This window comes from Schistocerca gregaria, chromosome X (assembly GCF_023897955.1).
Source record: "Schistocerca gregaria isolate iqSchGreg1 chromosome X, iqSchGreg1.2, whole genome shotgun sequence".
NCBI classification, from domain to species: Eukaryota; Metazoa; Arthropoda; class Insecta; order Orthoptera; family Acrididae; genus Schistocerca; species Schistocerca gregaria.
Genome location: NC_064931.1, coordinates 281,537,560 through 281,549,576, shown reverse-complemented (window position 1 = coordinate 281,549,576; position 12,017 = coordinate 281,537,560).

Genomic DNA, 12,017 nt, shown 5'->3' with positions numbered 1-12,017 from the left:
GTGCGTCGGTGGGATTATTGCCTTATTGCTCAGGGCGATTTTGCCTGATTGGCATACCGATTCTGGACTGTAAGACCTTCGAAAGGAAACTCTTTGGTCCTCTCTTACAAATTAGGAAATGACACCACAAATAAAAAGCACGTTACGTGACAGTAAGATATTGAGATGTCACACACAATTCGCCTAAAGGACTAATATTTTCCGAAATTTTGCAGAATATGTCATGACATTGTATTTACGTTTATAGCTTCTAAAGGAAAAGTGAGTATTTGGGTGAAAATCCGTCTAATAATGTCAGTAGTGATGCGAGGTGGAACGCTTAAGCCATTGTTTCGTAACACGTTATGATGTGGTCACACTCTGATTGTCGGCGCTGCGCTGAAGTTGCTGTTTGTGTACAAGGATTTGGCTCCACAGCTCTTGTTGGTCATAGACAACTACTGCGTGCCTGAGTTGAAGGCACAATGCGAATTGTAACAGGTTCTGTATCAGTCCGTCGAAAAAAAGTCGTATCACGTGCATAGCTCCACTCCTGCCCAGGTTTTAGGGAAACTGCTTGAGTGTTTTTTCCAGGTTACCCTTACAAAGATGATAGAAAGACTGGCGGAGGCAGTGCGAAACAACTTCAAATAATTCTATGGACATGGCGTTTTTCTTTACAACGGGATCTCCTCAAGAAATTTCAATCACCAGTTTTCTCCTTCTATTGCGAAAACATTTTGTTGGCACCCACCTACATAGAGAAAAATTATCATCACGATAAAATAACAGAAATCAGGGCTCGCACTGAAAAACTTAAGTGTCCGTTTCTCCCCCGCGCCGTTCGAGAGTGGAACGGTTGAGAGACAACTTGAAGGCGGTTCATTAAACCCTCTGCCAGGCACTTTGTTATGAATAGCAGAGTAATCACGTATATGTAGGTGTAGAAGTAGATGTAGGCTAGTATCAACAGTTTATTTTCTGCACAGTCTCATACTTAAAACCAACTGGAGGTGGAAAGCTTACGGAAACGTTTCCAGTACTTTGCTGCTAACTGTATTATTTAAGACAAGCAATTTGAAGGTGGCTATTTTAAAGCATACTTATGGTAATATTGCCCACCATTTCTTTGTAGGATAGCTCCAGTTCGTCCAAACAAGTAGACGGACTAACAATTTCCACCATCTTGTTGTATCTGAAAGGCAAACAATCTAATAACTCGTAAGAAATAAATTATGTTTTTTCTTACCAAAATATGCGGTCTATGTATTTCAGCAAGCTGGATGGATAATGCTAATGAGACTCTTCTACTTCATGCACATTTAACCCTGCGTTTATGAATCAGACACCTGATGATATGTTAACCGGGGACCTAGAAACGACCGCTTCAGTCTGGAACCGCGCGACCGCTCCGGTCGCAGGTTCGAATCCTGCCTTGGGCATGGATGTGTGTGATGTCCTTAGGTTAGTTAGGTTTAACTAGTTCTAAGTCCTAGGAACTGATGACCTCAGGTTTTAAATCCCATAGTGCTCAGAGCCATTTGAACCATTTGAACCTAGAAACGACGTAGAGGCTCCGTTCCTGCCGCAGCCGCAGTCGTCCGCAACCCCACGACGACTACCGCAGTCCACTTCACCCCTCCGCCGCCCCACACCGAACCCACGGTTACTGTGCAGTTCGGTCCCCGGTGGACCCCCACGAAACGTCTCACACCAGACGAGTCTAACCCCTATGTTTGCGTGGTAGAGTAATGGTGGTGTATGCGTACGTGGAGAACTTGTTTGCGCAGCAATCGCCGACATAGTGTAGCTGAGGCGGAAGAAGGGGAATTTGCCCAGGCAGATGGAAAACAGCCTAAAAACCATCCACAGACTGGCCGGCTCACCGGACCTTGACACGTTTGTGCCAGCGACCGGCGCTCCTTCCCGCCCGGAAAGCCGTGCGTTAGAATCCACGGCCAACTAGGCGGGCTATCAGACACCTTACTAACTGAACTATATTACCACACATTTTTATAAAATCTTAACCCACTTTAAATGTTAAGGCGAGAGGGTATTGAGGCTAAGTGCCCTTGTGCAGCCAATATTTAGGTACTTATATGAATATAATGCGATCGAACGAAACGTCAACGTGCAATAACCGCTCACAGACGGTAAGTGGTGCCACTACAGTGGAGGGTTGCCGGCACGGTAGCTCAGCGTGTTCGGTCAAAAGGTTAGCTACCCTCTGTAATAAAAAAAACTGAGTTAATCGATCAACAACGAACTTAAACGGATGTCTTACGACGTCCGCCCCGAGCAGATGCAACAATCAAAAGCGAACAAAATGAGATTAAAAAAAAGAGGGTATATGAAGCGTGTCGGGAGGGTACAGGAGCAACAGCGCAGTGGTTGTGGTAATGGGGAAACTGAGCGGCTTATCCGATGTCCCAAAAGAACGCGATCATTGGCTTTCAGGGCAAGGGTGGAACTATTTCCGCGCGGTCTAAGTTTGTAAACTGCTCACGTGCCTACAGTTTTTAAAGTACCGTGATGGCTAAACAGCGTTATTCAAAACCGGCGCCGACGCGAAGGCGGCGCACCACCGGCCGCAGTCGACAATGGTGAATGACGGCTACGGGAATGTATACGGGCGAATAGATGTGCAACTGTTGAACAACTGCCCGCCATATGCACTAAGGGGCTACCCTCAGCGAACACTGCTGTGTATGGCCCTCTGCAGCAGGCACCTGTTTCCTGTAATCATGCTGACTGCTGCTCATCGGTGACAAAGGCTGGAATATGCGCGTCAGTACCGCAGCTGGACGTCCACTGAATATCGACAGGTGGCCTTTTCAGGTGAATCTTATGTTATGATCCATAGGACACATGACAATTGGCGAGTACGGAGTCAAACATTTGAAAGAAAACACCCTGTAAGTGCTATGGCCTAGAGAATATTTTCGTGGCATTTCATAGTTGATCTTGTCATTCTAGAAGGTACAATGGATCAATACATGTACGCATCTATCCTTGGGAACCATGTCTTCCCCTCAATGCAGTTTGTGTTTCCTCGACACGATGGCGCCAACCAGCAGAACAATGCATCGTGTCACGCAGCTACCAGCGTACGTGCATCGCTTGCAGATCTGGAGTCGCGAGACCGCTACGCTCGCAGGTTCGAATCCTGCCTCTGGCATGGATGTGTTTGATGTCCTTAGGTTAGTTAGGTTTTAGTAGTTCTACGTTCTAGAGGACTGATGACCTCAGAAGTTAAGTCCCATAGTGCACAGAGCCATTTTTTTTTTTTAGTTTACCATACTCCCCTGACCACCAAACTCCCCAGATTTAAACCAAACCGAGATCTGTGGGAACACCGCGGTTGGACACTTTGCGCCACAGATCCTCAACCAAGAAACCAAGAGCACTGGAGTCGGCATGGCTCCACATCCCTGACGGCACCCTCCATAACCTCATTGAATCTCTTCCTGTACGTATCACAGTGGTCCGCAATGCAAAATGGGTTATTCACGCTTTTGACAGGTGGTCACATTAATTTTTCTGGACATTGTATATATGTAATAGACACAGGTAAGGGGAGGAAATATTTATTTTGATGCCTCACTGTGCTTGCAAAGTGTCTGAAATCTTATGTAACTTAACTTTATTTTTGGACAATTTTGGTAGAGGTCATGCATATTACGATAACCAATCAAGCTGTGTGTTTTTCTAATAAGTTATGCAAACATCTTAGAAGCGGAAATTCATGGGCTGAGGCTCCGAAGAGCTTGCAAGTGTGGTACCTTACACATGATACAGTCAATTATAAATAATTTTGTTTTCGAGATATCGATTCTGTCGTCATATTTGGAAATGTCACATCTCTTAGACTTGCCGTCTTTAGTTTTCTCATAAATGTACATAAACATAGCATGTCGTTCTGCAGCTGAAGTGACAAATTGTAATAAAAAACCTTTTTCCTTCTTAATATGGAACACCTTCTTCTTTCTTAAAATTGGCAACCATCTTATTTCTTTTCTTGCTAAAATGCCGTTTGTCTTTTGGCTCTGTTGTGAGTGTCGCGTTTTTTTTTTTTTTTATATGGTGGCGCTATTTAATAGCTGATTATAGGAAATATCTCTATTGAGAATTCAGAGAGCCTTGGCACCATAGTCCTGATTGCAAACTTCGTCGAAAGTTATAACCTACAGTTGCCCTGCGTCATTTGCAATAATAGCAATACTTGTCCCTCAGTATCGTTGGTTATATTTTTCAAGTGCGCAACGTGATGCATTATATTTCCCTCCTAAAATGATGCTTGAGATCAATTTGAATATGTAAATACTTAATTTGAGGGTGTATTGTGACTTACATCAAGGGTAGACCTAATGAATTACATTCAGACTGTGAATCGGTTCCGTGCTTGTCTGCTTAGGGTAGTGTTTTAGCTAAAACATATTTTCTGCAGTTATAAGGCTAGTCAGGTTAGTTTTAAAACATCGATTCCTTTGGCCTAGCTTCTAAAATGTCCACTGTTGTTAGGCATAACAATAGCATTGGAGTACCTACTTGAGAGCGTTAGGCACTAATCTGACGAGTGTGTGTGTATGTGGAAATAGACATCGCGATAATCCATATAACCACTGCATTTTCTTGTGTTACAGATGGGGGTGCCCTTGAACACAATTTGTCCAACTGCCTCAGCTGTAATCTGATACAAGAGACCGTGGAGATAACAACCACAGTTGTATCAGCTGTAACCTTTCACCAGATGCTGAACTTGCTGATCCAGCACACATACTGCTAACTTACGAGCTGATTTATTTGCTTCTAGTTCTCTTACTCACTCTTGTTGTAAAACTACCACATGCTACTGTAGATTATCGTAAGTAAGCGTAGACTATGGTAGTTTTCCTAGTAGTTTTGGTCAGTTAAGATCGTACGCGATTTACCTGCCGGTTAGATGTGTTGCGTGTGTTGCATACCAATCAGGTGCTACCTCGTGAGATCGCGTTCTATGCGTAAGCGATCAGTGTCTTACTAGACTCCCATAAAGACCGGAGGCCAACTAACCTACTGAACATACTTCTTCTACATAGGCACCCCCCTGTCTGTTACTTAAAAGCAAGCGGCATATAGCAAAATTGGAATTTTCAGTGTTTAATTCAGGTTTTATTAAAAGAAAACTGTTAACCTATAACGTGAAACAGAGGATGATGTAACAAAAATAAAGAAAGCAACACAGATTCATCATGTAAAGTTAGAAAACGCAATTTCGTTAAAACAAGGTAAAATGAAAAAAAAACCATGACAAAAATATATTAAACATCGTTTCACTACTTCGGTGAACTGATATGAAACATGTTTCCGTTATTCATAAACAACTTCCGCGTTTATCAACAGTTATAGGAAACTCTTGCCTGTGATCATGATGAAGAATGTTCTGTGAAGTACAAAATAACAACACGAATTACATATATTTTTTATCTTTGTGCATGTAAACGGTACTTGTATCAAATGCAATTGCTTTGGTTACATGAAGACGCAGAAGTCACGTGATCACCTGATTTCGTGCGGCTCTGCAATTCACATTTAAGTGCTTGGCAGAGGGTTCATCGGACCACAATCACACTATCTCTCTACCATTCCACTCCCGAACAGCGCGCGGGAAAAACGAACACCTAAACCTTTGTGTTCGAGCTCAGATTTCTCTTATTTTATTTTGATGATCATTCCTACCTATGTAGGTTGTGCTCAACAAAATATTTTATCATTCGGAAGAGAGAGTCGGTGACTGAAATTTCGTAAATAGATCTCGCCGCGACGAAAAATGTCTTTGCTTTAATGACTTCCACCCCAACTCGCGTATCATATCTGCCACACTCTCCCGTATTACGTAATAATACAAAACGAGCTGCCCTTTTTTGCACCCTTTCGATGCCCTCTGTCAATCCCACCTGGTAAGGATCCCACACCGAGCAGCCTGTCAATCCCACCTGGTAAGGATCCCAAACCTAGCAGCAATATTCTAACAGAGGACGAACGAGTGTAGTGTAAGCTGTCTCTTTAGTGGACTTGTTGCATCTTCTAAGTGTCCTGCATATGAAACGCCACCTTTGGCTCGCCTTCCTCACAATATTATCTATGTGGTCTTTCCAACTGAAGTTGTTCGTAATTTTAACACTCAGGTACTTAATTGAATTGACAGCCTTGAGAATTGTACTATTTATCGAATAATCGAATTCCAACGGATTTCTTTTGGAACTCATGTGGATCACCTCACACTTTTCGTTATTTAGCGTCAACTGCCACCTGCCACACCATACAGCAATCTTTTCTAAATCGCCTTGCAACTGATACTGGTCTTCAGATGACCTTACTAGACGGTAAATTATAGCATCATCTGCGAACAACTTAAGAGAACTTCTCAGATTGTCACCCAGGTCATTTATATAGATCAGGAACAGCAGAGGTCCCAGGACGCTTCCCTGGGGAACACCAGATATCACTTCAGTTTTACTCGATGATTTGCCGTCTATTACTACGAACTGCGACCTTCCTGACAGGAAATCACGAATCCAGTCGTACAATTGACATGATACCCCATAGGCCCGCAGCTTGATTAGAAGTCGCTTGTGAGGAACTGTGTCAAAAGCTATCCGGAAATCTAGAAATACGGAATCAACTTGAGATCCCCTGTCGATAGCGGCCATTACTTCGTGCGAATAAAGAGCTAGCTGCGTTGCTCAAGAACGATGTTTTCTGAAACCATGTTGATTGCGTAACAATAGAGCGTTGATTTCGAGGTGATTATAATGTTTGAATACAGTATATGCTCCAAAACCCTACTGCAAACCGACGTCAATGATATAGGTCTGTAATTCGATGGATTACTCCTACTACCATTCTTAAACACTGGTGGGACCTCCGCAATCTGTAGGTACAGATCTATCGGTGAGCGAGCGGTTGTATATGATTGCTAAGTAGGGAGCTATTGTATCAGCTTAATCTGAAAGGTACCTAATCGGTATACAATCTGCACCTGAAGACTTGCCCGTATCAAGCGATTTGAGTTGCTTCGCAACCCCTAAGGTATCTACTTCTAAGAAACTCATGCTGGCAGCTGTTCGTGTTTCAAATTCTGGAATATTCCATTCGTCTCCCTTGGTGAAGGAATTTCGGAAAACTGCGTTCAGTAACTCCGGCCATCGGTGTTGCGTGGATGTCCAGAACCTCGTCACCGTGTGTGAGAATGTTCACGTGACCACTGATACTAGCATCATTGCACAACTGACGTAGCACCTCCAATTTGTGTGGTAATTCTCCGAAAGGACCATCCCGCCACTCGGAAGACCACAATTTGGCCCCTTTCAAACTCGCTCATTTGGTTGTAGGAAGCACGAGTGCGTTTCCGTGACATGGTTGCCTGCTTGCGTCACACGTTTGCATCCCACAGAGTCTTCTGTTCAAATGTGTGTGGATTTCTAAGGGACCAAGCTGCTTAGGTCATCGATCCCTAGACTTACACACTACTTAAACTAACTTATGCTAAGAACAACAAACATACCCATGCCCGAGGGAGGACTCGAACCTCCGGTGGGAGGGTCCGCGTGAGTCTTCTGGCCGTGAGCATTCAGTATTAAAGGGACAGAAGACGCTCTGGTAGCTATGCCGCTATGGTATCCGTTGGTGGACGACGTTGAAACCATTATCAGTATATCTACTACCTCCCAGGTGACACATTCTGTCGTCAGACCAAAATAGATGTCGTCTTTGCAGGTGTACTAATTTTTTTCCGGCTAGATAGTAGTCATAAGCCACTTAGGTGCATCTGTACAAAATGACCTACAGTGCAACGACCTCATACAACTAGGGATAGGAAACCACAGGCTCGTGAAGAGTCATTTAAAAAATCCTAGGAAAACATACGGAAGATTGTGGTTTAATGTCTCATCGAAGACGAGATCATTATACACAGACAACAAGCTGGCTTTTGGGAATGATAGCCCACGAAATAGGCCGTGTTCATTTCAAAGCAACCACTTCCCTTGGGTGATTTAGGGTAACCACGAAAAGTTTAAATCTAAATGGCCCAACAGGGATTTGAACAACCGCACAGCCGAATGGGCACCGAGAGTTTTACCGCGGCATCAGTTCTTTCGGTCCTAACAAAATATAATTCATCCACGAAAGAAATCGCGGGTAGTGCAGTATTGTCTCGAAGTAGGAATGTAATATGGGCAAATATAAGATTTTCTCGACGTCCTCTCCAGCCAGCAGCGAGCCAAGGCAAAGCAGACCAACATCCCGTGTCGCCATCAAATCGAGAAAAAGGCAAGAAGACCACCTTGTGGAAAGCAGAATGCACCCAGTATTTATTGTCTCATGTCGTGCAACTGAGGGGGTCTGAATAATGAACTCAGAAACATGACTTCAGCGAGGAGAAGACATCGCATAATTCTAAAAGCACAGCTTGATTTCGTAAGAGACAGCAAAATTTTCATGAGGACACCCACCAGCCCGCTGATACGGCGAAATAGGGGGGGGGGGGGGGGGGGGGGGGGGGGGACGAAGACCGCTGATGAGCCTAGAAAAGTAGGCCACATTTGGTCTTCGCCGGCCAGGCATAACGTCATTACATCGGACAAGCAGCAATAAATACTCTGGCCTCCAAGCCTTGACGTCTTTAAGTTGCACTACGCCAGCTACGATACTGAGCCTGTAGTGGGCTGCTAGCATTCGTCAAGATGACTTACGCCTTCGAGACTGCTACCTTTCTGGTCTGCTGTACTCTACCAATGTGAGCTGCCGACCTGTTAACTACTACTGAGAAGACTTGGGGACTTCTATCCACAGCCTGTCAAGTCGAACTGGTGGCTTTTGGCGCATCATCCACCTATCGTAGTATTTGGGAGGTGCGTGAACAGCTACTGCCCGCGACTAGTACCGGTAAGCAGTCATCGACATCCCAAGCCTTCATTGACTATGCTGTTGTTCGTCTGCAAACCGTGCAAAGCTGCTGAGAGGTTACCCTATTACACCTCTTTACTGTTTACAAGAGTGCTCCGGTATTACGCTGTCTTTGCCGTGGGCAGCAACGTCTGTTGTACGAGCTACGCCGGCGCCATCGAGGCATGCTGCCTGCCTGACACCATCATCACGTGAGCCACATGCCTGCTGAGCGATGTCCTCTGCAGATTGCTGAGACAGCGTCGCAGATTGCTGAGACAGCGTCAGCACGTTTCGAGGCTGTGCACTGCACTGCTGCTGGCCTGAGCGCCGACACGGAGAAGGGTACACGATTATAAACTTTAATGTAATGAATCCTTGATCCGCTAATATTGAATCATTAGCGACCAGGCGTCCTCCCCCACACTGCAGCTCCGTCATCCCAAAAACATTAGGGGTCTCAACCAAGGCCCCTGCATTATTATATAGAAAGATCGGAAGTCTAGAAAACTGTTGAAAGGACTGGAATTGACCCGTAATGTACACAAATCTGATTTACTACGCACAAATTCTGGAAAATTCTACTATTTTACAACTATAACATTGATATGCCATCACTGAAAAGAATCAGAACAGTTACGTGCCTAGGACATTGTGTCCAGAGGGATTTAAATTCTAACGACTTGCCGAAAAGGCATATGACAAACTAATATTCATTGGAAGAAGTATAGGGAGATATAATTCACCCATGATGGAAGTAGCTTACAAAACCTTCGATCCACCAGTTCTTGAGCATAGCTTATCATTTTGGATTGTTTGTAGGTTGCATTAATAAAAAAGACGAGGAGTATGCATAGAATGACAGCACATTTCTTCACAGTTTCGTTTAGCAAGTGTGGTAGCCTCATTGAGATCCTTATCCACCTCCTGTAAGACGTTGAAAGAGAGGAAACGTGCATAGTGAAGAGGTTTGCTGTTAAAATTCTAAGGACGGGTGATCCACGAAGAGTAAAGCAACATAATATTTCTTGGACATGCATCTTTCGAAATGACAATAACAATGCAGTCAGCAACATACGAGCACATACAATGGTTTACAACAGTTGATTTTCCTATTCGTCATTTGCGAACTGAATAGTAAAAGGGCAATATAACAGTGGTAAACCAAGTATGCTCCTCCGAACACCCCAAACTGATTTCGATGTAAACAGTTGGTCAATATTACTACCACAGGCATAGAGCGGATTGACGCAGAGGTTGGGGCAGTGAACTGGCGTTCAAAATGGCCGGTCATGGATGTATCATTCTCATCCTGTCATTGCAACAAGCGAGCTACCGCTACCCACAAACAGGCATGTCCTTGTGGCAAGGACAAGACTCAATTGGCCCGCATTTCGGACGAGGTAATCAGAAACAGGAGAAGCAGGTTTATCAAGAGTCCAGTTGTACCCCACAAGGAGGGTGACCCACACACATCGTAGTAAAAATGAAATACTATATCTCTCTATCAACAATACTCATCAAACATACAACAGAAATTTTTCATATCCTGCCTTGCAGTGCCTCTTTCCACAATGCATCATAGCAGTAGCACTGAAGTGTAATGTACTCGACAGTGAATATAAAAAATATTAAACCAAAATATCAACGTGGTAACATACAAATAACGCGACCACAATGATGAATGCGATAGAAGATACTCAAAAACACATAAAAGTTCCTCAGCAGAAGAAACACAAATAAAAACCATCTCTTGATGTGGCTTTAGACAGCTTTCCGTAAGCACTGACAATCGCAAACGTCCTAATCATTACATTTCTTCAACCCGAAACAAAGGTAAATAACGTAAAATATACACAGAGAAGAAAAGAGGGAAACGTTACCTAAACAGGAAATTAAAAACGTGTTACTTAGAAAATAATAACTTCTTTACTTTCGTACTCCTTTCCTTCGGACAGGAATTTAAACATGTTTAAGAACTAAAAACGCAATCACACTGTCGTACGAAACTTTCAGGGATTCCCAGAAACTTTTTGTGATGATTAGGGGTGTGGGAGCTCCAACGTTAGGCGCGTTATGGGGCCCCTACAAGTGATTTGTGTCGCTTTGGACTGGAAGAGATTCTCTCTGGTTTCGAGCGGCTAACATAAGTGGTAAAGGCTGCCAGTCTTGCTTACGAGGTGAAAGCAGAGCTCACCTTTTGCAGCATAGTCGACAGGACCGATTGCAGACCTCTGGTACAGAGCCGAGTGGAAGGTCTGAATCGGAGGCTCAGACTGTTCTGCGACCGTGTACACTGCAGATTCCTCGACTTGCGCCATAGGGTGGTTGGGTTTCGGGCTCCGCTGAAAAGGTCAGGTGTCCACTACACGCAGGAGGCGGCTACACGGGTAGCAGGGGCTTTGTGGCGTCGACTGGGCGGCTTTTTAGATTAGATGGTCTCGGGAAAACACAAGAAGGGCTTCAGTCACAAAGGGTGCAGGTCGAACACAGAGAGAACGTTGCAGGAACCATCGGTATAACAGTTGTAAATTGTCGTAGCTACGTTGGGAAAGTACCGGAAGTCAAAGCCCAGTTAGAAAGCTCTGATACTCAAATCGTTATAGGCACTGAAAGTTGGCTAATACTTGAGATAATTTCAGCCGAAATTTTTACAAAAGCTCAAAATTTAACACGGACTTAAATGCGAAATGCTTGTAATAGTTCCACAACGAAAACTTGTCTCGAAACCTGGCAGAAAATCCAAAGCGATTCTGGTCGTATGTGAAGTATGCTAGCGGCAAGAAACAATCAATGCCTTCTCTGCGCGATAGCAATGGATGTACTATCGAAGACAGTGCTGCCAAAGCAGATTTATTAAACTCAGCCTTCCGAAATGCCTTCACAAAAGAAGACTAAGTAAATATTACAGAATTCGAATCGAGAACAGCTGCTAACATGAGTAATGTAGAAGTAGATATACTCGGAGTAAAGAAGCAACTTAAATCACTTAATAAAAGCAATTTTCCCGGTACAGACTGTATCTCAACTAGGTTCCTTTCAGAGTATGCTGATGCAATAGCTCCATATTTAACAATTATATACGAAAGGTCAGTACCCGAAGACTGGAA